The sequence below is a fragment of the Saccopteryx bilineata genome, chromosome 5, assembly GCF_036850765.1.
Source record: "Saccopteryx bilineata isolate mSacBil1 chromosome 5, mSacBil1_pri_phased_curated, whole genome shotgun sequence".
Taxonomy (NCBI): Eukaryota; Metazoa; Chordata; class Mammalia; order Chiroptera; family Emballonuridae; genus Saccopteryx; species Saccopteryx bilineata.
This window is the reverse complement of record NC_089494.1, coordinates 105,228,376-105,249,955: the sequence shown is the minus strand read 5'-3', so window position 1 is coordinate 105,249,955 and position 21,580 is coordinate 105,228,376. Positions and strand designations below refer to the sequence as shown.

The 21,580-nt window shown below is 38.2% G+C and overlaps 1 protein-coding gene and 1 non-coding gene across 3 annotated transcripts in view; both read right to left on the bottom strand.

Annotated features, from left to right (window-relative positions):
- ZRANB3 (zinc finger RANBP2-type containing 3) overlaps positions 1-21,580 on the bottom strand; it is a 249,890-nt gene that overhangs the window by 141,311 nt on the left and 86,999 nt on the right. The window lies entirely within an intron of this gene.
- On the bottom strand, positions 13,831-13,905 carry TRNAA-UGC (transfer RNA alanine (anticodon UGC)). Its single transcript has one exon. It is a non-coding gene; the product is annotated as a tRNA-Ala (tRNA).

The window sequence follows — 21,580 nt, the reverse complement described above, 5'->3', positions numbered from 1 at the left end:
AGGAACTCTTAACAATGGTACCATTGTTTTCCATGCTTTACCTGGTAAACTCCCATTCCTGCCCACACATAGATCTTTCTCCTGTGTTTAGTTAGCTGAAGATGGTAATTAAGGTGGTGTCTTGAGCCAACTCAGGGAGTTTGCTCATTTTTCCAGGGTATCTCCCTGTGTATATGAAATGCATGTTGATAAACTTGTACTTCTTTTTCTCTTGCTCATCTGTCTTTTATTACAGACAGTCTTAGCCAAGAACTCAGAAGGGTAAAGGAAAAATTACTTTTCCTACTCTACATTCACAAGACATAGTAAAAATGAGATAGTTAAAAAGTGAAATGATCAGATGATGACAGAATAATGTGGATCAGTAACGCTCAGTAGTTCAGAAGCAGAACTTCCTTAATTTTTTGTAGCTTGTTTTATAAAACTAAAATCAAATGAACAAACTATATTAAGATTCCACTCATTTTCTCCAAATGTATTATGAGATTAGTGCTTTAGAATTTCTTGAAAATGAGAGCCCAAAACAACATAAAGACCACAATTACAGGTACTGAGGGGAGAAAGAAAAAGAAAGGCGGGAAAGTGCGGCCAATCTTTTGGTTATGTTCCATCAGGGGTCATCAAACTTTTCATAAAAACTGCCCACTTTTTCAGTGCTGGTCAACCTGGTCCCTACCGTGCAACCAAACAGTGCTGCAATCAGCTCACCATGAAAGCTGGACCGCCCACTAGTGGGCGGTAGGGACCAGGTTGACCAGCACTGCAAAAGTGGGTGGTTTTTATAAAAAGTTTGACGACCCTTGCTAGATTCTTAAAATCTGTTATATTTATAAACCATTGGGATATTCAGACTTCAGGCCACCAACTCCCCAAATTCTGATTCAATCGAATGGGACTGCGTGTGTGTGTGTGTGTGTGCGCGCGCGTGTGTGTGTGGTGTGTGTGTGTGTGTGTGTGTGAGAGAGAGAGAGAGAGACAGAGAGACAGAGAGATGGAACAGGGCTTTCAAAATAAAAACCTCTAAAGAGATTCTATGGTGGATGGCTCTCAGGCTGAATTTGAGAGTAACTACTCTGAAGATCAAACCTGGGAGAAAAAAAATGTTAGTGTTTTGTCTTTTTGCCATTTCCTCCTCAGGAGAGAAATAAAATGATTAAAGAAAAAAAATATCTTCAGGACTTTACTGTTAAACTTATTAACCTCTGGGGTATCTCATTCCTTGATTAACCTTCAATTACAATTTCAAGGCTGGATAAACACAGTGCTTTCTACCTTGCTATAATACAGAAAAACTTTTATAAGTCTCAACTGCCATCATGTTTTCTAATTTGGACTCTTGATTTCACCACTGTTGTAAAAAAAATTTTCAATAAATATGCATTGACTGTATAACGCTAAAAAAACCCAAAACACAAGAATTTGGCTTTTATTTAACAATCTATTTAGATGAGTTAACAATTTAATAGAAAAAGACTCATTTTAAAGTTTAATAAAGCTCTGAACAGGGAATCTAATTGTATATTGCTTTGATTATCTGTTATTTTAGGTAATCAATTAAAGTAATATACTTAAGCAGCTATGATCAAAACTTATCTGTTTAACAGTTGGAAAACTAAACTTACATCATCAATATTTCTAATGAACACAGAGAAATAAAATATAATGCATTCTTAAAAGACAAATGTATGAAAAATACAAAATATTCCATGTTGTTTAATTATATTGTAAAGATGTTGATCACAAATGTAAACAAAGGAGTCTTTCAGATGTCTATGAAAATAAGGATTAAGAAAGAATTAGAAGACAGTGAACTTTTGCACTCAGCAAACTGATTACTGCCTTAATAATCATAGGTCGTTTCAGCTAGAGATTTTATAGAAGATAAGATAAAATAAAATCTGAAGGTGATGGAAGACAATTGGACATTGGGTAATGGGAATGCAGTATAATCAAATGTCAAAATAACCCAGAGATGTTTTCTTTGAACATATGTACCCTGATTTATCAATGTTACCCCATTAAAAATAATTTAAAAAATAATGTAAAGACCATTAAAAAAATTAATACATTAAAAAAATAATAAAATCCCTTGCTTAGCATTGTAACTAATTAGAGTGCGGTACTGTTTATCCTTTTTTTATGTAGCAACACTATAATTAATTAATTTGGAGATATGAGAATTTAGAATAAAGAATCTTGTATTAAAACCCAGATTAGTATAATAAAATAATATTTTCTTCAGAAAACAAGAAACAGTTCTTGAAAATAAAATGCATGATTGTATGCACCTCACAATAAAACAGAACTGCAGAGTATATACTACTGAAACTGATTTAGTGATGGCAATTAATATGATCCTCTCAGAACACAGACAAAAAGATTCATGAGATTTAAAAAAGAGAGAGGGTGTGATAGATATAATGTCCCTATGTTTAAGTAACAGGAGTCATAAAATAAGGAAAAAAAAAGAAAAGTAAACAATCAAGTAACAAAATAATGAAAGAACATGTCCTGATCTTAAGTAGTATTATCTATGGATTGATGTGGCTCACTGAGTCCTAAGCAGAATTGTAAAAAAAAATCTACCCAGAAATGTAGCTGGAAATTTCTGCATTTCAAAGGATAATGTAAGAATCTTATAAACTTTTTTTAACAGAAGGTGATTCAGACTGGTTTTGGAGTTCTCATTTGCAATATTAAAAATTAAAAGCTAATGTTAATAATCCTGTGAATTAAGAATTATGATCTTAAAATTTTGCAGCCAGTCAAACTGAGAACAAAAGAGAGATACTTTTAGAAATGTCAAGACTTGAAATTATAGCATCAGGTACCCTTTCTGAAAAAAAAAAAAAGAACTTTGTGGAATAATTATAACCAAATAAAAATGAACAGAGAATTAAGATCTCACAGAATAAGGGCATTGTAATATACTAGAAATCTCATGAGAAATAAAGTCCAGGTAATTTATTTTAAAAAAAGTTTTTTTTTCCTTCAATTATATAACACAAAAAATTGTGGTGGAAGAGAAGTAAATAAATAAAGCCACCACTTATCTGTGACAAGAATAATATTACTTCTGCTTTCAAAAGGGATCAAATGCAAATCAATCAATAGCTCCAGAGACAAAATTCTTTGCAAGGTTATTAGTATGCTTTAAATTGAACAAGTACTTGTATTAATCTGTCAATTCATGTGTTGATACATAGCAATCACTTTAGAACCATAAGAAAAAACTTGAAATCTCAATCCAGTAGTTTTTGAAAATGTTAACTAAGCAATGTCAGAGATTTGCTACTCAGATTCAGAACTGAGACCCTTTTAAGATGTATCATATATATTACAAAGAAAGTAAAAATGAAATCTCATAAGAAAAGATTAAAAAAAATAAGAATTAACTAAATGGTTGCATAAAATGAAAGGAAACAAGCAAGAAGAAACAAAATGCTAATCTCACCTTCTACAAGTCACCAAAATGCCACTATTGACTAAAAATGGAGCCCTAATAAGTTGCGTAGTTTTCAAAGGTTAAACGTAAAAGACGGCCTCCAAAGCTAAGATAAGGTTGGAGTATTATTGCTGAAACTGAAGCTAGAATGTGATCATATAAGGCTGAAAAGTCAATTTATCAGCCTGAGAAAAAGATATGTAATGTTAACCAAAATAAAAAATGCTGCTTAAATTTGCTTATGTATGATGAAGGAAACCACAAGCCCAAAATGGCATCACTCATAGTAAAAGCCGGTAATACCAAATCTAGATATAATACCTCATGTAATGGCATTTCAATCTCTCCCAGAAACATAATCTTAATCAAACAGTCTAAAATTTTCTTGCCAAGCAGCAGTAAGGTAATCTGCCATCCTTCACAAAAAGAAGAGGCGCTCTACATGTTAAGAACCCTTTATATTCTTTTCCTCCAAAGAAAAGATGCCCAGACCCCAAAATAATCCTTTCTTTTGTTCATACCTCCCTTACCCTGCCTTTCTTCCTATAAAAACATTTCATTTTATATAACCTCTCAGAGCACCCTTCTAGTTGCTAGATGGGATACTACCAGATTCAGGGATCGCTTAATAAATTTGATTAGATCTTCAAATTTACTTGGTTGAATTTTGTTTTTCAACAGATAAAAAGAAAAAAAAAACCAGGACTACTAAGGAATAAGAAAAAGAAAACCATAGATATATTTTTTAAGTACTTATTACTTAAAAATCAAGTTTTAAGTTTGGAGAATATTTACAAGAATTTTTTTTTTTTTGTCTGAAGAACCACAATGTAGATTTTCCTGGGGCCAAACCATCTAGTTTTCTTCTCTAGAGTCAAAGTTGTATAGGCTGCTTCTATATCAAAATGCTTACAGATAATTTCTCTTAAAACACAGTGTTAATTAACATTAGTAAGTATTATAGCAAGGTGAGATATATTTGGTTTCTGACATTTTTATTGGATAGGGATGCCCCTTGTTTTCCTGATATAACTAAATATTGTATTTGATAATTTCTCTTCCTTTGTCTTCTACAAACATTAATGGCTTCAAATTTTTAAAATAAATCTAGTACAGAAAAGGCTTGAAAGTGTATAGCCTGTCAATTATTACTTAAGAAATTCAATTTTAACCTATAAAAAGAAATAAGATGTCAACATTATGATGGCATCATATGTTAGTCACACACTTCATTTATTAAATATTATCCATGTTGAAGCGCGAAATTAGAAGATGGCCCTGGAGTAGGCTGACGTACCAACATCTACCTCCCAGAACCAAAGTGGATTACAAACTAATTTTAAGAACTATCAGCTGGAAAAACCAACTTTGGAGTAAACTAAGAGGACTCTTCAACCAAGGAACACTGAAGAAGCCACACCGAGACTGGTAGAAAAAGCAGAAACGCGGAGAGGGCTGCCCAGCCCCCAGGAGCGAATGGAAGCTGGGAGAGACCCGCGTGGCGGGAAGTGAGTTTAGAGCAGAGAGGGGAGGGTCCTGAGCCCTAGGAATAAAGCCCCAGCCTGCATCCCCAGAGCCCAGAAGAGGCGTATGGACAGTATTTAGCTGGAAACAAGTCAGGATACTGTTTGTGAGAAAGAGTCTGATTTCTCAGACCCAGGATTCTTCTTAAAGTGACCGCGCAGAACACCTCTCTCACAACCACTCACCCGGGGCTCCAGGGGTCAGGGAGAGAGGACTGGAGTAGCAGGAAGAGAGTGTAATCTAGGAGGCACAGGGAGAAACATTTTGGGAGATAGCAACCCTAACCCCTGGGACGAGTCACTCCCCAAAGCTGAAGTGAATATTTCCCCCGGAAACAGCAATACCAGCAAAGGGATGCAGGACACCAGCCAAACATGCTCTCCTGTGGCACTCAGAGAAGAGTTGCTTAGAAAGAGGGAGCTTTTGGGACTATAGAAGTGACTCTTAGGGTGCAGTGCCCGCACCCACGCAGCTGAGGGCTCGCCGGAGGGCGGGCGGCAGCGGTAGGCAGAAGCGTGGTTCTGTCAGCAAGGGCGGAAACCAGGTGGCCACCACTGGGCTCAGGTGTGAGATCAGACTTGCCCAGCGGGTGAGGAGGGGGCGTGCAAAAGAGGTCAAGCCCAGCTGCCTGTAGCCTGTAATCCAGCCTGCAGGAGAAGGGCAGGAACCCCAGAAAGGGTGGAGACCAGCCCCTGAGCAAGGGCGCAGCAGCACAGCCTTGCCCCACCTGTGCAACCCAGGCTTGCAGTCTGACTTGGGAACCAACTCCTCCCACGGGGGTGGAGCCAAAGCCTAGAACAGGAGAGTTCCGCAACTGAGCTGAGCTTGGGCACACAGTCCTGTCCAGCGGTAGAGCCAAGGCTAGCAGCCGTTCCATGAGCGGGCTCCTCCTGCAAGGGCAGGGTGAAAGCCCGGAAACAGGCGGAGACCCGCCGCTGAGCAAAGGTGCTCGCCAGTGCCCTCAGGACCGAGCATAACGTCACACACGGGGGAGGGACAAAGGCCAAGGCCACCAAGGCTTTTGCATCCAAGCACGTGATCACAGCCAGTCCCGTGAAGAGAAAATGTGGAGGCAGAGAAATGCAACACAAATGAACCAAGACAAATTCCCAGAAAAGGACCTAAATGAATCAGATATAACCAAATTACCAGATGCAGAGTTTAAAATAATGATTGTTAGGATGCTCAAAGATATTAGAACAATAGATGGTCATTACGAAAACCTAAATAAAGAGATAGCAAATATAAAAAAGGACATGGAAATAATAAAAAAGAGTAAGTCAGAAATGACAAATACAATATCTGAAATGAAGACCACAATGGAAGGAATTAAAAGCAGGATGGATGAATCAGAGAATCGAATCAGCAAGTTAGAGGACTCGATAAATAAAGGCATGGAAGCAGAGCAGAAAAAAGAAGAGACTCAAAAAGTCTGAGGAAACTCTAAGACAGCTCTGTGACAACATGAAGAGAAATAACATCCGCATCATAGGGGTTCCTGAAGAAGAAGAGAAAGAACAAGGGATAGAGACTTTGTTCAAACATATCATAGCTGAAAACTTCCCTCAATTAAGGCAGGAAAACATCTCACATGTTCAGGAAGGACAGAGAACTCCATTAAGGAGAAACCCAAAGATATCAATACCAAGAGACATCATAATTAAAATACCAAAGCTAAGTGATAAAGAGAAAATATTAAAAGCTGCTAGAGAAAAAAAGACTATCACCTACAAAGGAGCCCCCATAAGGATGACTTCCGACTTCTCAACAGAAACACTTGAGGCCAGAAGGAAATGGCAAGAAATATTCAAAGTAATGCAGAACAAGAGCCTACAACCAAGACTACTTTATCCAGCAAGGCTATCATTTAAAATTGAAGGAGAAATAAAAAGCTTTATAGAAACTCAAGGAATTAAAAAGCTTTGGTATATATATATATATATATATATATATATATATATATATATATATATTCCTATAAGATATGATGACATCAGATCTTTTACAACAACATGGATGGGCCTTGATAACATTATACTGAGCGAAATAAATAAATCAGAAAGAACTAAGAGCTATATGATTCCATACATAGGTGGGACATAAAAATAAGACTCAGAGACATGGACAACTGTGTTGGGGTTAAAGGGTGGGGGGGAGGAGAGGGCAAGGGTTGGGGGAGGGGAGGGGCACAAAGAAAACCAGTTAGAAGGTGACAGAAGACAATTTTATCAATGTCACCCATCAAAATTAATAATAATAAAAAAAGAATGTGTCTCATAGCTAATTTAGGCAGTTAGAAGAATAGTATATTGGCCTAGCGTGCGGAGGACCCGGGTTCGATTCCCGGCCAGGGCACACAGGAGAAGCGCCCATTTGCTTCTCCACCCCTCCGCCGCGCTTTCCTCTCTCTCTCTTCCCCTCCCGCAGCCAAGGCTCCATTGGAGCAGAGATGGCCCGGGCGCTGGGGATGGCTCTGTGGCCTCTGCCTCAGGTGCTAGAGTGGCTCTGGTCGCAACATGGCGACGCCCAGGATGGGCAGAGCATCGCCCCCTGGTGGGCAGAGCGTCGCCCCTGGTGGGCGTGCCGGGTGGATCCCGGTCGGGCGCATGCGGGAGTCTGTCTGACTGTCTCTCCCTGTTTCCAGCTTCAGAAAAATGAAAAAAAAAAAAAAAAAAAAAAAGAAGAATAGTATAAGGATGCTAATCCTGCTTCTCAGGCCACATCCTACAAAAGGGGCCCCAAGCAAATTGGTGATTTGGCTCCTCTGATTTTGCCAATTGGATTAAAAAAAAAATAGGTCAGGAACGCCCTGAAATGGAACTAACAATACATGAGCATAAATTTAAAGGATTTTTAGATACTGGAGCTGATATATCTGTTATTGCTAAGCTACAGTGGCCTCCTTCCTGGCCCACTCATGCAGCAGCCACAGAATTACAAGGTATAGGGCAGAGTAAATCCCCTCAACAAAGTTCTAGTTTTCTACATTGGGAAGGTTAAGAAGGTCATTCTGGATCTTTTAAGCCTTATGTGCTCCCTGGATGGCCAATTAATTTGTGAGGTAGAGATGTTTTGAAAAATATGGGATTGTTGCTGCCCACCAAGGGACTAGGGAAAGAACAGCGAGGAATTCTCACCCCCATAGAAGTGGCACCCAATACCAGAAGGTGTGGATTAGGATATCAAAATTTAGCACAGGGGCTTTGGTAGCTCCTGCTACCTCAATAATGCATTGTGCAGACCCAATTACTTGGAAATCAGATAATCCTGTATGGGTAGACCAACGGCCACTTTCTCAGGAGAAACTTAGGGCAGCTGCTCAATTGGTAGAAGAGCAGCTACAGCTTGGGCACATTGAACCATCTAATAACCCATGGAATACACTTTCATATTTTGATCTTGCTGCCTCCTGGATTATCAAGGGGCACAGGCGACCCTTACAGCTTATAGGTTTTGAGCCTCAAAATTATTGTTGTTCCTTTTTTCAAAGCATCAACAACAATGGCTCTGGGAAACTTCCACTAAATGGCAAATCACTCTTGCAAATCAATGGACAACTTTATACTGAAACTGTCAACTAAAAATCAGCTCAAAGTCTAGAATTAAATGCCATAATCATGGCTTTTCAGCATTTGCCATATTCCTCCTTTATTCTATATACAGACAGCATATATTTACTTATGGTGTTTCCACTATAAAGACTGCTGTCTTAGGGACAAATGCTGATGAACTATTTCAGCAGTTCCTCCTTCTTCAAAGACGTGTATGTTAACATAGAGCTCCATGTTTCATAGGACATACTCGAGCTCACTACATGCTCCCTGGAGCTTTAGCACAAGGGAATGCCCCCCCCCCTTTTTTTCTTTTCTTCTTCTTTTTTCTCTCTCTCTCTCTCTCTCTCTTTTTTTTTTTTTTTTTTTTGTATTTTTCTGAAGTTGGAAATGGGAAGGCAGTCAGACAGACTCCCGCATGCGCCCGACCGGGATCCACCCGGCACGCCTACCAGGGGCGAATGCTCTGTCCATCTGGGGTGTTGCTCTGTTGCAACCAGAGCCATTCTAGCACATGAGGCAGAGGCCTTGGGGCCATCCTTAGCACCTGAGGTGGCTTTGCTCAGGTGGAGCATTGGCTGCAGGAGGGGAAGAGAGAGACAGAGGAAGGAGAGGGGGAGGGGTGGAGAGGCAGATGGGCGCTTCTTCTGTGTGCTCTGGCCAGGAATCGAACCAGGGAATCCTGCACACTAGGCCAATGCTCTACCACTGAGCAAACCGGCCAGGGCCTAGGAATGCCCTTGTTGATCAAGCTACCCAAAAGAAAATTATTTGGAGCAACCATGACAGATCGAGCAATTCAGTCTCATACCATTCATCACCAGAACGCTCCAGCCCTGTGTAAACAGTTTCAAGTTTCTCGGGAAGCAGCACGGCAGATTGGGAAATCCTGTCCAAGGGGTCCTATACTACAATCTGCCCCTTCATTTGGAATTAACTCTCAAGGACCCCTACAAGGACAACTTTGACAAATGGATGTTACTCATATACCTTCATTTGGCAAACAGTCCTATGTCCACATTACAGTGGATATATATTCTGAATTTATAGTAACCTCTGTCAGAACAGGAGAGGCTGTTAAGCTTGTTATAGCTCATTGTCTGTATGCATTGTTCTATTATTGGATTTCCTAAACTGGTTAAACTGAAAATGCTCCTGCATATGGAGCAAATGCATTTACTGTATTTTGTCATTCTTATAATTTTTAAAGTCAAGGTATTATTAAAGGGTACCCAGCAAATATTTTAAGGTCAATTTAAAAAAATTTAAAAGGGAGGAGTCACATCCTGGAACTCCTATGGGTCTACCATATCATGCTTTTTACTTAAAAATTTTTTAAATTTCTTTTGAATGCTGATGAACAAATCTTTTTATCCTGCAAACTACTACCTTCTTTATTTGATCCAGCTAATAACACTGTGTTGTCTTTTTCCAAATAGCACCAGATATATGGAAAAGATTTATATAGGTGGATGGGGATCCTCAAACCCCTCAGCGAGATCTTCTGAGCATGGCCTTTAAGATACCAAGTGGCAGAAAAAGCCCAATAGAGATCAGGGGAACTACCAGCTTTTAGGATATGCCCTTAAAGGCTCCAACGCCCCAAAGGGGTCTCATAGGATGCCATCTGGGTCCTGCTTCAATAGTGGAAAGGAAGGTCATTGAGCTAAAGCCTGCCAAACTTACATGCCTCTGCTGTGAGAAAACAGGGACACTGGAAGGTAGGCTTCTCCGTCGCTCCTCTAAGGGAGGGTTCAGTCTCTTCCAGCCCTGCTCCAGCCACCTATGACCTAACCTTGCCCAGAATGCTGGGGTTTGCCACTGAAGGCTGAAGGTGCCCAAGGCCGTCGGCCCCATCTACAACTCTGTGGACGAGCCTAGGGTATTTCTTCCAAGAAGCAGGTAAACTGTTCTCATTTGCACAAGGGCCACTTAACTATGTCTTTCCTGAATAGTCAGGTTTTTTATTCTTCCCTCAAAGATCTCTGTTGTGGGTGTTGATAGTCCTATTTTCTGCTGCTTTGTTAATATATAGTGTTTCCTTTATTCCTCCTACCTCAATGCCCCACTCATATTTCAGGCTGGGACCTACTCCTAATTTAGAGCTCTCTTTCCCCCTTTTGCCAACTCTATTATGAATTTACCTTTGCCACCCAGCTTAGTGTGTCCCAAGGTTCTCTTTACCATGCCACAGTCACAGAGCTCCAGGTAAAAGCAACCTGGTCTCATCTGTCCAGGCAGAGGAGAACAGAAGCTCCATATCCACGCATGCTGCAGATGGCATTTCCAGTCTACCTGAATCATTACCAGCTAGAAGCAGCGGTCATTGGGACTTGGATGTGAGCTGCAAACTATAGAATTGTGACAACAATTCCAGTGCCATGAGGACTTTTCCTGGATGTGGACTTTTCCTAGAGTCCTGCTCCTTGTGACAGCTCCTAAAAGACTGAACCGGGGTTGAGTTGCATTTTTCAGGGATTTGGAATGGTGTTGGGGCCCACTTGGACTTGGTGAACATGTTAAGGACACTACTCTTTCATGGATTCTTGCTGTATTGGCCAAGAGTTTGCTTAAAGGCTTTAATCACTGTAAAGTAAAATAAATAAATAAATATTATCCATGTGAAATCTAAAAAATGCTTGGTTTTGTGGAACCAGCTGACTAGAGAAAATGTAATATATCTCAACTTCAGAAAATTTAATGAAAATGTCATCTAAGAAAATCTCCTAAGAAATAAATTCAAGTTGGGTTTAGAATCAAAATGTTATCTGCAAAGTATTAATGACTATAACAATAAACAATAAATAACAAAAGGCAATTTTTATGAGAAGATGCAGTGTTAAGATAAAATCTGAGATTGATTTTATTTTACTGAAGTATTAGTGACATTGAAAGTAGAGAATAGTTCATTGAATTCAGCCTGACCAGGCAGTGGAACAGTGGATAAAGCATCGGATTGGGACGTGGAGGACCCAAGTTTGAAACCCAAAGGTCGTTGGCTTGAGTATGTGCTCATCTGGCTTCAGCATGGGTTCATCAGCTAGAATGCGGGCACGCTGGCTTGAGCATGGGATCATAGACGTTACCCCATGGTCGCTAACTTGAATACAAAGGTCACTGGCTTGAGCAAGGAAGGGGTCACTAGCTCTGCTGTAGCCCCTGGTCAAGGAACATATGAGAAAGCAATCAATGAACAACTAAGATGCCGCAACAAAGAATTGATGCTTCTCATCTCTCTCCCTTCCGGTCTGTCTGTCCCTCTCACTGACTCTGTCTCTGTCAAAAATTTTTTTAAAAAAAAGTTCATTAAATTCTTAGTTAACACTATGTCATAAAATAATAAGGTAAAGAAGATAACAAGATACTGTGAAAAATGTTGGATACAAAAGTAATCAATATTAGGAATTAATATTAGAATTTATAAAGTAAGACAACCAACTCAATTTATGAATTAATGATATAATGTGAAATAACCTAAAATATGAATTGTAATAAAAATGTACTGAAAAGTGGCAAGAATATTCAGTCAATAGTATTTATTCATTTATCCTTTGTAATATCATTTATCATTAATAGCCTCAGTACTAATATTAATAAACATATAGTCATTTTTGGAAACAGTATAGAAAAGAAAAAAGCCTTGGAGTAGCAAAAGTGAAGACTAAGAAGCAGATAAATGATTTATAACAGTCTAAGGGATTTAAGGAAAGGGCCTAATTTGTCTCAGTACTTGATAATCTTGATTAACTGAAAAAAGGTTATATTATGGGAAGTGTACAATGTTTAAAGGAGTAGGAATATATAGAGAATATCTGAAAATCTTTCATTTAAAATTGTTATGGCAGAAAAATCTAGATGCTTGGTAGTCCTAAAAAGTCTGACTCATACAAGAAAATCTCATAGGAAATACCTCATTTCCTATAGGCTTAAATACATACAACTTCAAACAGGAAAAGAATTATCATGAAAGAAATATTTTTCCAAAATAACTGTCAAAATTAATTTTAGAGCTTGAGAGAAGAATGATATTAAAATTTTTAAAAGCTTGACCAAGCGGTGGCACAGTGGATGGAGCATTGAACTGGGACGGAGGATCCAAGTTAATAATCCCGAAGACACTGGCTTGAGTGCAGGTTCATTCGACTTGAGCAGGGGCTCACCAGCTTGAGTGTGGGATCATAGACATGACCTCATGGTCGCTGGCTAAATTTAGCCCAAAGATCACTGGCTTGAGCCCAAGGTTGCTGGCTTGAGCAAAGGGTAACTCACTCTGCTGTAGCCCCTCCTGCCCACCCGTCATGGCACATATGAGAAAGCAAACAAGGAACAACTAAGGTGCCACAATGAAGAACTGATGCTTTTTTTGGTGTGTGTGTGTGTGTGTGTATTTTTCTGAAGGGAGAAGTGGGGAGGCAGAGAGACAGAGTCTCGCAGGCGCCCCTCCTGGGATCCATCCGGCATGCCCACTAGGGGGCGATGCTCTGCCCATCTGGGGTGTTATTCTGTTGCAACCAGAGCCATTTTAGCACCTGAGGTGGAAGCCATGGAGCCATCCTCAGCACCCAGGGCCAACTCACTCCAATTGATCCATGGCTGCAGGAGAGGAGGAAAAGAGAGAGAAAGAAAGAGAGAGAAGAGAGAGGGGGAGGGGTGGAGAAGCAGATGGGCACTTCTCCTCCATGCCCTGCCCGGGAATCGGACCTGGGACTTCAACACGCCAGGCTGACGCTCTACCACTGAGCCAACCGGCCAGGGGTAAGGGAATTGATGCTTCTCATCTCCCTTCCTGTCTGTCTGTCTCTATCTGTCCCTCTCTCTGACTCTCTCTCTGTTTCTGTCAAAACCTTTTTTTTTTTCAGAAAATTCAAAAGACTGAATCATTCTACTAAAAATCTTTGGTTCACTTAAGAGTAAAATTAGATAAAAGTTAAAGATACATACTTCACATCATTATAATATACAAAAAGGGGACATTAAGAATCTAGAAAAGCAGTTATTAAACTTTTTTTCTTTTTCTTTTTTTTTTTTTTTTCCTGAAGCTGGAAATGGGGAGAGACAGTCAGACAGACTCCCGCATGCGCCCGACCAGGATCCACCTGGCACGCCCACCAGGGGCGATGCTCTGCCCCTCCAGGGCGTCACCCTGCCATGACCAGAGCCACTCCAGCGCCTGGGGCAGAGGCCAAGGAGCCATCCCCAGCGCCCGGGCCATCCTTGCTCCAATGGAGCCTTGGCTGCGGGAGGGGAAGAGAGAGACAGAGAGGAAGCAGGGGGTAGGGGGTGGAGAAGCAAATGGGCGCCTCTCCTATGTGCCCTGGCCGGGAATCGAACCCGGGACCCCGCACGCAAGGCCGACGCTCTACCGCTAAGCCAACCAGCCAGGGCCTAATTATTAAACTTTTATAAAACAGTATACAAGCCTTTTTCAAAGAAAACATTACACAGAAATTCAACATTAATAAAGCCAATAAAGTGAGGCAGATATGGCTGAAGTAAAGTAGGAACCTCACAGCCCCATGCCCTCAGTCTAACCTCAGTTCTGTGAAAGATCATTCTGTGAAATACAGCTCACCAACCATGAAAGGTTCTGCACTCAATAAACTCAATTCTTCTTTTTTTCAGTGCTGGTTTTTGACTTCCTTCTTCCTGAAGGCCCATCTCAAATTTACCTCCTTCATAAAGCCTCTGACTTTAGCGGGAATCAATGGTTCCTGCTACAAAAGTACTATAGAATCAATATTATAACCTTCATTTTTAACATTTCTAGTATCCTACCTTTTATATGTACTACACAGAGACATACAGCCCCCCATTCCTTACTGGAAGCTTCTCAGAAAGTAGACATGTTTTTAAATCTATATTCCCAAGAACTTATCAAAGAGAAGATCCTCAATAATATGTTTGATGATTACAGGAGCAAAAGGTAGGTTAATCAATGGCTAAAGGAAAAATGGCTTTAAAATATTTATATTTTGTTTTTTGTTTTTTGAATTCAGTGAGAGGAGTGGAGGCAGAGATAGACACTTGCATGCACCCAGACCGGGATCCACCAGGCAAGTCAAGTAGGGGGTGATGCTCTGCCCATCTGGGGCATTGCTCCATTGCTCTGCAACCAAGCTCTTCTTAGTGCCTGAGGTAGAGGCCATGGAGCTATCCTCAGTGCCCAGGGCCAACTCGCTCCAATCGAGCCATGGCTGCAGGAGGAGAAGAAAGAGAGAGAGAGAAGTGAGAGAGGGAGAGGGGTGGAAAAGCAGATGGATGCCTCTCCTATGTGCCCTGACCGGGAATTGAACCTGGGACATCCACACACTGGGCTGACACTCTACCACTGAGCCAACTGGCCAGGGCCTAAAATGTTCTAATGTAAAAAAGTGTGAATAGTAAACATTATATCCTAGTCAGATGCTTTGTGTCTGACTCTAACCACGTAGGCTTTAACTCACCACTACTGTCCCCTCTGCTTTTCATTTTGAATTTTGTCCAATACTATTGAGAGAACATTGTAATAACCCAGCTGTACAAAACAGCAGGGGCCCTAAACAAAACTACATCAGCCTCCAAACAAATCAGGGTAAATTTCTTTAAAACTGAAAATGTAATCAGTTGCATTTGTACATTCGTATTATTCAAGAAAAAATATTTTCTTCTCAGTGAGAAGGCTCTATGTTAGACATTTTAATAAAGATTTTTTAAAAAGGTCCTCATGCTCCTAAACTCACTGAAAATAATCTTTTCTCCATTACCTTCAGAGCCTACTTAACTGGAGGTGGGTAGCAGTGGGTTGTGGACCAGATTTAATGTACTGGTGACTAGTACACAAGCTGTCTTTCTTGATCAGATGAAGAGATCTTAATGAGCTCAAATGGTCTCAAGTCAACAACAAAAAATTAATAAAACAGCAGAAGTTCTTTCTCTTTCCCTCTCTTATTTTTTCACCCAGAAGGCATTGATTGGAAATGGACTATTCCCTGGACACTGCTAAGTAGACATGGCTTGAGTCTTTTTTTTTTATTTAATTTATTCATTTTAGAGAGGAGAGGGAGAGACAGAGAGAGACAGAGAGAGAGAGGAGAGACAGAGAGAGAGGAGGGGGAGGAGCTGGAAGCATCAACTCCCATATGTATGGCTTGAGTCTTAAGATCTCCAATCTATGGAAGAAAACTAGATTAAGTACAGTACATAATTCAAACTACAGTACATCACAAAGCAACTAAGAGGCACCAAGGATGGTGACACAGAGGGAGGAATAATTAAAGAGAATTTTGAATGATGTTTTTATTACATTACAAACAGAAAGCAATTAATCAGAAAAAGAACAGGCTACACAGAGATATCAAAGCATAAAAAGTCATGGTTTTTAGGAATAAGAGTGAAGGGGAAATGAAAAGCTGACATATATTTGTCCTGTTCCTTAAATAAGTAATCTCACGAGAAAACTATTATTATTCCCTACTTTACACAAAGAAACTGAGGCTCAGAGAGATTAATCAACCTGTTCAATATGACACTGAAAATAAGTGGTAGATATTACAATAAGTAGAGAGATGAAAATGTTACTAAAATTTATGTTGGAGAACAGCAGAAGAGGAGAATGTAAGAAAGAGGCAATGACTAACTTGTAAAGTGCTTTACTCTACAGGCAACAGAAAGAAATAGAGAATTTTAGGAATATAACTCTAGTGGCAATAAACAATGGCTGTTTTCACTTGACTCAGCTTTGACCTTTGTAATACAAAGGAAGCACTTCCTAACTCATTCTCTGAGGATAGCATTATCCTATCACCAAAACCACACAAAGGTATTATAAGAAAGGAAAACTATAAACCAGTATTTCTCAAGAACGCAGATGTAAAAATCCTCCTTAACAAAATATAAGCAAATCAAATCCAAAAATGTATACTGCTCACAAAAAGTAGGGGACATTTCAAAATGAATATGAAGTGATAAAATGTTCCCTAATTTTTGTGAGCATTATATAAGAAGAATTATATATATACATATATATCATATACACACACATATATACATACATATATCATTATATATATATATATATATATATATATATATATATCATGACCAGGCAGAATTTATTCTAAGTATGTAATACTCAAATGCTGAACCAGCACAATAAATGTAATCCACCACATCAATGGACTATACAGAAGAAAAAAATCGTATGATCATATCAACTGATTCAGAAAAAAACATTTGATAAAATCCAGCACTCATTTATGACAAAAACTATCAGGAATCTAGGAACACCAGGGAATTTCCTCAATTCGAGAAAAAACATCTATACAAAAACCTATAGCTAACATTATACTGAACGGTGAGAAAGTGGACTCTTGCAGCATTAGGGAACAAGTCAAGGATGTCTTGTCTCACCATTCCTATTCAATATAGAAGACCTATATACACAAGAAAAGGAAATAAAAGATATATAGGTTGTAGACATTATATTATATATAGAAAATGCAAGAAAACCTTAAAACTAATAAACAAATTCAGGAAAGTTGCAGACCACAAAAACAGCATAAAAAAATCTGTTGCACTTCTTAAACTAATAAGAAACTACCAGGAGATAGTAAGAAAATAATCACATTACTTTTAAATGTTTGTTTATTTATTGACTTTAAAAGGAATAAAAGGGGGGGAAAGAGAGAGACACAGGAACATGGATCTGTTCCTATATGTGCCCTGACCAAGGATTGAACCCATAACCTATGCACTTCTGGACAACACTCTAACCAACTGAGCTTTCCAGATAGGGCAACAATCCCATTTATAATTGCATCAAGAACAATAAAATACCTAGAAATAAATTTAACCAAAAAGATTTATCACTGAAAAATATAAAACATTAATGAAACTGAAGATGCAAATGAATAAAGATATTCTGTACTCATATAAATTTGAAGAATTAGTACTGTTAAAATGTCCATACTACTCAAAACAATCTACATAATCAGTGCAATCCCTATAAAACTTCCAAAGGCATTTTTCATAGAAATAGAAAAATTTCTAAAATTTTTATGGAACCACAAAATAAATAAATAAATAAATAACCAGAGCAATATTAAAAAAGAACAAATCTGAAAGCATCATGCTTCCTAATTTTAAACTATATTACAAAGCTATAGCAATCAAAACAACATGGTACTGGCATAAAAACTGACACATAGATCAATTGCACAGAGAAGCGAGCCCAGGAGTCAACTCATGCATATATGGTCAACTAATTTATGACAAAGGGGCCAAACCATAAAATGGAGAAAGAACAGGGTTTTTTTTTTTCAATAAATGGTGCTTGGAAAGCTGGATAGCCATCTGCAAAAGAATAAAACTGGACTGCTATTTTACACCATACATAAAAATTAACTCAGAATGGATTAAAGATTTGAATGTAAGACCTAAAATCATAAAGACAGAAGAAAACAGGAGAAAGCTTCTTGACATCTGCCTTGGTGATGACTTTTTAGATGTTCCACCAAAATCAAAGGCAATAAAAGCAAAAACAAAAAAGTGGGCCTCTGTCTATTAAAAATCTCCTGCATAGCAAAGGAAACTATTAACAAAATGAAAAGGCAACCTATCAAATAGGAGAAAATATTTGCAAATCATATATCTGATAAGGGGTTAATATCCAAAATATTTATATATAAACAATTCATAAAACTCAACAGCAAAAAACAATGCAATTTAAAAAATGGGCCGTGGACCTGAATAGACATTTTCCTATATGTCATCAGGGAAATAAATGCAAATCAAATCTACAAAGCGATATCACCTCATACTTGTTAAAATGGCTATCATCAAAAAGACAAAAAATAACAAATGTTGGTGAGAATGTGGAGAAACAGGGACCCTGTGCTCTATCGGTGGGAATGTAAATTGGCACAGTCACTATGTGGAATTTCCTAAGAAATCAATAATAGAACTACCATATGATCTGCAATTCTACTTCTGGGTATTTATACAAATAAAAACAGTAGCCTTACAGTAGAGGAAGCTGACAAACCAGGTGATCAAGGTTAATATCAATAGTGAGAAGTCATATTAACAGTATGTGTCTGATATGACATGGTGACAATAGCACTTTACTTCTGTGGTATTCCTCCCCAAAATACATTTCCCCAGTCTGTGGAAAATATCAGACAAATCCCAACTAAGACATATCCCATAAAATACTGAACCATTAATTCTCAAAACTGTAAAGATCATCAAAAACAAGGGAAGTCTAAGAAACTGTCACATCCAATAGAAGCCTAAATAAATATGACTACTAAATTAATGTGTATTCTGGATGGAACTCTGGAACAGAAATAAAGTGAGAACCTCTAGATAAGTATGGTCTTTAGTTCACAATAATATATGAATATTTGTCCTTTAATTGAAACATATACAACATGCTAATCTAAGATATTAACAATAGGGGACTGGATATGGGGTATACAAGAACTCTACAATCTTCACAATAATTCTATAAACCTAAAACCGTTCTAAAATTTAAAATTTATTTTAAAAAAGGACACTGCAAAATCATAAAGCTGGCTTGAGAAATAAATGAAGGAAGCAGGCACGTGATTTGGATTGAGAGTGCAGACAGTCACACCAACACAACATTGTAACACTATCACCTTCATTCTAACATGCAGTTTCACTCATCTGAGCACTGTCTTGCAGGTTCTTCTGTTCTCAAGAATCCTGTTTCAAAATACAGAAATTTTTGCACCTGGAGACTTTGTATAGAATAGCAACTGTCAGAAATACTTGGGAGAAGGATTACTTCAGGTCAAATATCAGTTACTAGCACATTCGAGCTGTATATTCTCGGGCAAGATACTTAACCTCTCTGTGCCTCAGCTTTCTCATCATCTAACATGAGAATAATAATAATGCCCCCTAGAATTGTTGTGGGAATGAACATGTAGAGAATTAGAATAGAACCTGGCACATTATGTGTTGTTAACGATTTAACCAGTTCATTCTTTCAACAAAAATGTGTCACAACCCAGAGGATTATGAATTCTTAAGAGTAAGTCCTCAAAGAAGGATATGTGAAACTCAGTTTAGCCTGATAAAGAAAAACTAGGATTTGCAGGAGCAAATGGAATAAAAATTTCCATCTCAGCTTACTCTGTCAAACCAGACGAGGCTTATAAAAAATGAAAATTAAAATTCTTCACATTTAGTTAAATTTCTTAATCCTCAAATCTCAAAATTACTGTTGGCAAAGTCTGTATCACAATATCAATTCTAAGGTCTTCTGGGAAGCGATAACCTTCCACAGGGGTCCTTCAGGGTTTCCAGACACCTACACATTCCTGCCTGCAGAAATACTTCTAGCAGCAATGAACAGGTCCCACAGCCTCTCCATCCAAACTCCTCTTCCAGAGAAGCACTTGGACCAAAGAGAAAAACATTCATATCTATTAATATGTCACAAAATAGCCACAAAAGAAGCCAAGCCAAGTAGGTTGGCCTTGACAAAAAGTTTTCTTTTCTCTAAAAAAAATAAAAGGAAAGAAAACAAAACTTTATTTGGTATCCAGTTCTGCACCCCACCCAATGTTTTCTCAAGTAACAGGAATGAAATTTTAAAAACTGTGTGCGTGTATATTATGGTAGAGGGGCTAAAGTAGAGCACCAACAAAAAATGTTATATAAAAGGAAAGTAGAAATTTTCTGAGTTTGATAATAGATACTACAGAGAAGAGAAGAGAGAATCCACGTGCTGATAAAGCTTTGTCCATTACGACACAGTATTAAAGCTGCTATTCATGTAAATCCAAGATGTTAATCCCATTTCCTCAAGTAAAAAATAACATTACAAAAATTTCTAAATACTAAGTTTCTACAAAGAATTATAGCCTTCAAATACTTGACAATTAAGGTAAGAAGTGTGTACATATAATGTTTTCCCCCATGTATATCCAACTAAATTATGTGGTTTGTGTTCATCTGAAATTATTTTTCACATTTTAAAATCTTTTTTTGTTGTTGTTGTTTTTAATTTATTTTTTACAGAGACAGAGCGAGTTAGAGAGAGGGATAGACAGGGACAGATGAGCCTGCACTCAAGCTGGCCAGCTTGGAGTCTTGAACCCGGGTCCTCTGAATCCCAGTCGAACGCTCTATCCACTGCGCAACCGCCTGGTCAGGCTAAAATCTTTTTATAAATAAACATTTTCAACTGGAGAACAACAGAATAAGCACGTAGTAGTTCAAAAGTAGTAATTACTGAAAAGCAATTAAAATAATTATGCAACAGCTTGACTATAGACTATGGTCTGAATCATATGATTTATGGAATATAAATTCAAAAGAGTTTCTGTATATTACTATGTAGCTCTTTTAAAAAAATATTGATTTTTAGATAGAAGAGGGAGAGAGAGAGAGAGAGAGGGAGAGAGAGAGAGAGAGAAAGAGAGGGGAGAAGCAGGAAGCATCAACTTGTAGTAGTGGTTTCCATTATGTGCAGGTTTTGAACCGGCGACCTCCAGCATTCCAAGTCAATACTTTATCCACTGCGCCACCACAGGTCAGGCACTACATAGCTCTTGAAACAATATTTAATTGCATTAAACCATGAGGGGGAGAAAAGAAAGTAATTAAAATAGTTTGAGCTATGTTTACAAAGTTAATTTTATTAAAAATTACAGTTTTGTTGGTTACCTGAGTATAGTTTTATTACTGAACTATATGATGATCCTACAATTAGACAAATAGAACTTAAATCATCATTCCAATTTAAAGTTAATAATTACCTTAAATACAGTAGGTAGATTATATAATTACATAAAAATTAAATACATTAGAAAAATATAATAATGGAAAAATGCTAGAGGATGGGGGAGTAATACCAGTGAAGAAAGTCATTTGTTTCTAAAGCTAGGGAGGAAAAGATCACAAAAGACAGTTAAATTGTACAACACTCCAAGTGGGTACTCAAGCAGCTAAAAAAAAAAAGAAGGTTCAATAACAGATGTAAAATTGCTCTCCTCTGGCTTTTAGCTATTGGATGAGTCAAATATTCCTTATATCAAATTATATTTTT